At 39.9% G+C, this 5,927-nt stretch overlaps 1 pseudogene; it reads right to left on the minus strand.

The window, feature by feature from the left end:
* Positions 1-473: 473 nt before the first annotated feature.
* Positions 474-1,745, minus strand: LOC149165197 (plasma membrane ATPase pseudogene; annotated as a pseudogene).
* Between the last annotated feature and the right edge of the window lie 4,182 nt (positions 1,746-5,927).

Consider the following 5,927-nt stretch of genomic DNA (forward strand, 5'->3'; position numbering starts at 1 on the left):
TTCAACATATTGGAAATATGTTGAAAGCCCACTACCATGGCCTAATTGGGATGCCTTACCAATATTAGGGATATGAACGGGATAAGCAAGTAGGGATGGATGGTGCTAATGACTGCATTGGTGTATAGGGAAAATTTTGCATGTGGGTTTGAATTATGGCCTATCAAGTGATAAGAAATGCAGAAGACAGAAGTTTAGACAAACACACGGGAGCTCACAGGTGCAGATCACCAGGAGCTCCCACCAGCAAATGCATTCGCTTCACTTATTCATTAATCATCAGGAATTAAATAGATAAATAGGCAAAAAACAGATTCCTAATTAATAGGAACTGAATATCAAATAAAAAGAAAATCATAACTACGTAACATATTCTCCATTAATTTCTAACATCCCCCCTTAATGGAGAAAGGGATTTTTAAAAAACACCTAAAATGTCCCTAAACAAATCAAACTTCAGTCTTCCTAGTGGCTTAGTGAATTGTAGTTCCTGTGTCCTTGGACACCGAAGGAGATTGAGATAGCGAATCGAAGGATTCATGCATAGGCGATTGTTCTCCTCTTATTTCTTCAATCATCTTCACAACATGACTCATCTTCGGGCGTTGCTCAGGGGGCACGGACACACAGACCATTGCGATTTGAAGCATGCCCACCATTTCCTCACAAAAAATGAGAGCTTGGCTCAAAATGCTGACTTGTAAGTATAGCGCAGATGTTTCCTCATGGGGAGAATTCCTGATAGACCTTACTCCAAACTTGTCCGAAAAGAAATCAGTCTTGTGAATAGCCCAGAAAAATATCACCGTCATTACTGCAAGGTATGTTCCCAAAACAACCCCAGTTGCAAAAATTTCCTTCAATTTCCAGCTATCAGGCTGAGGGGATGGCTTCACGCGATCCTTAGAAATGGTCATAATTGTACCGTCGTTCAGAATAGCTATGATCAAAACCATGAATGGAGAAAAGTCGAATTGCCATATCAAGGCAATAAGGAGGAAACCCAACATAATACGAATAGTGATTGACACAGCATATATCGTGTAATTCTTCATTCTCTGAAAGATTGCCCGACTTGTTAAAACAACACTAATAATAACACTCAGCCCTGGCTCAGTAAGCACAATATCAGACGCACTTCTAGCTGCATCAGTTGCATCTGCCACACCATCTCCTGTCATTCCACAGATATGCTTCTTTTCCTGTAGCCGTCCCACTATCTCATATTTGTGTTCTGGAAACACCCCAGCGAAGCCATCGGCCTTTTCAATCAATTCATCAACAGGAAGAGATGCAATTGATGCATCCTTATTATTACCAAGCAACGAAGACGAAGGGTACATGTTTGTACCCATTCCAAGCCTCCGCCCTGTCTCTTTGGCAATGGCAAGTTGATCACCTGTGATCATCTTTACATTGACACCAAGATTAAGAGCTCGACGGATTGTTTCAGCACTATCATGGCGAGGAGGATCAAATAGAGGCAGCACTCCAAGACTATATACATCTGCTTTCTGAGATATCTTTCTTGTCTCGGCCTGTTCTGGAGCCCTGTATCCCGCAGCTCTTGATGCAGCAGATGCAGGACTAATAAGCACAGCAAGACCAAAGTCTGAGGTACAAGCATTTCCACTCTTATCTAACAAAACATTGGAAGGCTTGATATTCCCATGGGCCAGCTTGGGAGATTTACACGAGTGGTGAATGAAGGTCAAACCACGGACTGCACCCGACGCTATTTTCATTCTCGTTGTCTAGTCAAGCGGAGTTCTCCATGGACCACGATGCCACTGATTTTCAGCAAACTTATTTGACGCCATCAAGGCTTGCTGAGGCGTACTTTTCACATCCAACTTGTAGATTCCTCCTATGCAAATACTTGTAGCAATGGGCTTCATCTGATCCAACAAATCTTTAATAATGCAATAAGATTTAAAAAATTCTACCTTGAGGTCCTGATCTGTAATCTTGGACACAGAAATCAGGTTCTTCTTAATGCCAGGAACATACCACACATCAGATATATTCATGATCTTACCATCAGGCAGAGTAACAAGGACATCTCCATGTCCCTTGATCTCGTACCCACTATTATCTCCAAGATAGACTTTTACTCCAGTGTTGGATTCTTTAAAATTTCTGAACCATTGCTTTTTACTTGACATATGCGAGGAGGCTCCAGAATCCACGATCCAAATATCTGATTCATCCTCCTCAATAGCAGTGTCACCCTCGGCCATAAATAGTCTAACATCCATATTCTGATCTGGGTCTGTATCTGCATCTCCATCTGCCAAATGACCTGCATGCCTTTTCTGATTGTACCTCTCTTGATTTGCCTTCTTCTTGCGACAAAATTTAGCAATATGGCCTATCTTACCACAATAAAAACATTCAGGAGCAGAGTCATTTCTATATGAGGTCATACCTTGTGGTGTCATTTCTGATGTGTTACCCCTCCTCTGATCAGCCATCGCTCTCCCTTTTGGCTTGAACTTTGTTATCAATGCAAGATCTGGATCTTGAGGCTTGAGAGACGACCTCCTTTCCTCTTCATGTAGAAAAATTCCAGTAAGCTCTTCAAAACTTGGATGCTTTTCCCTTGCATTCAATCCAGTTATAAACATCTGATAGTCATCTGTCATACCGTTCATGGTGATTGTCACCAGATCATCATTTGCCACAGTTTGACCAATATCAGATAGTTTATCTTTAACTTCCTTTATTCGAGATAAGAATGACGAAACAAACTCATTCTCCTCCATCTTGATTGAGAGGATCTTCTTCCTGAGGAACAAGGTTCGGCTGGTGTTCTTGATTTCATACATGTCTTTGAGAGTTGTCCAGATCTCATTCGCTGTCTTGCAATCCCGAATATGAGGGATGATGCAATCTTTAACTGACAATTTTAGTAGGACCTTTGCCTTCAGCTCCCTTTTCTCCCATTCTTGAGTTGTTGCATTCGTTCCACCATTTGCAACAGTTGGCTTACCTTCATCAGCAATGACAATGTTGTAGGTATTCTGACCTTCAAGCAAAGTCTGAAGCTTAAATTTCCAATTTATGTAATTGGAACCATCCAATTTGCTGCTTTCATTTAAATAATCTGCCATCTGAGAATTCATCTTTGAAAAAAAACAGGCTACCCCGACAACTTAAAAAAACGAACAACTCTCGATTATCACAACAAATTGAATATGGTTGAATTACAACAGTTGTGAAATACAAATTATGAATAAAAAAAAATCTGACTGCAGCAGATCAGGACCAATTGAACTTAGTGCTGCAACAAATACAGCTGCTTTGTTGAAGTGCCCAAGGACCCCTCCTAATTCTCCCTTTGGGGATTATCAGACAATCAGGCAGTCTCGTGATGAAGTTAGTTGTCCTAGCCCAAATCTTCCACGGGACTTATTCAGATACAACTATGATCAGATGGTGTAATGAATTTCTCTCCACAGTCTAGTCGTAACCTTTCCTGGACCTCTCACGCTGTCCGCGACCTCTGATCCACACTAATGCAGTGCCTCTGCCTCTTCCTTTGTCTGCACGTGGGTGGTCACAACGCGCACCAGTCAACTCCACAGATCCAGTCGGATCTTTATGCCACAAGGTTGGGCAAGCATACCACAATACGCTCAATGTCCTCTCCTTGTTCGTTCGCAGCTCTGCTTGCGATCTGGCCGCAAGATTTCAACACCAGCAACGAGCCACACGCAGATTCAAGATTTCCAACCGAGCTCGAATCTGGTCAAACCTCCACTTTGGCGTAGCGCCCATCCGATGAGCTGGAGAATCCTCAGCACCCTTGCAGGCACAATCAATCCAACCGCTTGACCTCTGTTGTCGATATGCTGCCACGATCTGCTGGGCAGTCCAGACCTCGACCTCCGATGCACAAATACGCAGATCCAACCTAAGCACCTCACTTCCACGCTTCTCCCTCAGCTGGACAGCGATCCACGCGCTCCCACGACGTCGCGTTCCTCAACTCAGCGTAGAGGCCTCTCCTTCCTACAGCTCTGATACCATGATAAGAAATGCAGAAGACAGAAGTTTAGACAAACACACGGGAGCTCACAGGTGCAGATCACCAGGAGCTCTTCATTAATCATCAGGAATTAAATAGATACATAGGCAAAAAAAAGATTCCTAATTAATAGGAACTGAATGTCAAAGAAAAAGCAAATCATAACTACGTAACCTATTCTCCATTAATTTCTAACATCAAGGCCCTCCAAAAGTGAGATTCATCAACCCGTGTTTTCAAGCTCACACTACTAAATATTGACCCAATTTATGATGACACTTTGTCATTTTTGCAATGTTGTTTCGCCACTATAATGAAAAAGGAGATATGAGGAAACGTCGTTTCCGGTGAAGTTGTAATTTCGACATCGTCTTTTTCATCAAAATTATGATGATAATAATCATCGAATCTCTGGAATCTGTTCTTTGAATATACTCATTGACATTTTTTTGAAAGTTTGATAAATGATCCTATATATGATCTGATAAACCATCGTCAGATGACCTGCTGAAAATAAACTTCTTCTGACAGTTTACCCATTATGACAACTTCTTCTGAGAATTTTACGAAAATATTTGCTGACAAATTTGCCATCGTTATGATGTTATGATGTTTGTGTTGTCCAAATGTGAGTCGGAAGATCGACAATGCTGCAAACTTTTAGAAAAGATATTACGACAAACCTACCATAGTTGTGATGTTTCTACCATCATAAAGGCGTCAGAAGAATGATGTCATCATAGATTTTTTAAAATATATTACGACAAAGCTGCCATAGTTGCGACGTTTGTGCTGTCGAAATGGGTGTCTGAAGGCTAACACTAGGACATTGTAAGACGAATGAATTTTGAAGAAAATGACATTATAAGACCGACATCACTGGAAATTAAAAAATATAATGAACGAGCTTCCATCTAGACATTTGGAGGCTCTAAATAAAACTCTTTTTTTAACTCAGGGACATATAAGATTAAATGTAGTTCAAAAACATCACCTAAAGTATAGTGGAATGGAGTTTTTTTATAGGATAAGGAAAGGTCCTATATAGTCATTGATGCAACATTGTTGTTAAAGTTTATGGAAATTCTTTGATGCAACATTGTTGTTAAAGTTTATGGAAATATTTATAAGAATGATTCTCCACAAAAAAAAATTTGCCACTAATGTTATTTTTTAGAATGATTTACACAAATTGCTTCAAAATGGCATTTTAAGGGAGTAACTAGAATGAGATGATTCATGACCAGAAAATTTACCCCATAAAAGTTTGAAATTCAACGAGTGCCTGAATCCCCTCCTGGCAACTGATTTCTAAGATAGTGGAATGTATGGTGAGAGGAAAAGGGTGGGCTTTACAATAAGTCATAGTTAGTTTGAAAATAATGGGGAATTAAGAGATCATTATACCTAACAAGCCCTTGTCAGTATTGAAGCTGAGGCATAGATACATGGAAACCGACATTTATATGAGAATTTTTTTATTTGAGTAAGGGAACAACAACTATAACTTAAGGTTGTAGCAGTGGCTCGATAAAATAATCCCTTGTATCTTGTTGCAGTGACTATATGTTAAAGTTGCAACAATTGATGCTTAAGGTTGTAGAAACTATGACTTGGTGATGTAGCATCTGCTACTTGGAATAAAAATTATATATATACAGGAAAACATATATATTAAGATATCATTATACTTGAAAATTCCTTTTCAATATTGAAGTTGAGGCATAGATACATAGAAAGAACATTTATACGATAATTCTTTTATTTTAATAAGGGAGTAGCAGTTGTAACTTAGGGTTGCCGCAATGGTTCCATAAATAAGTTTCTTGTATCCAGGTGCGACAATTGTGCATTAAAGTTGCAACAATTGTGGCTTGAGGTTGTAGGAGCTGCGTCT

This window comes from Pinus tabuliformis, chromosome 5_1 (genome assembly GCF_031772625.1).
Source record: "Pinus tabuliformis cultivar Carrire ecotype Pingquan chromosome 5_1, CPIR1, whole genome shotgun sequence".
Taxonomy (NCBI): domain Eukaryota; kingdom Viridiplantae; phylum Streptophyta; class Pinopsida; order Pinales; family Pinaceae; genus Pinus; species Pinus tabuliformis.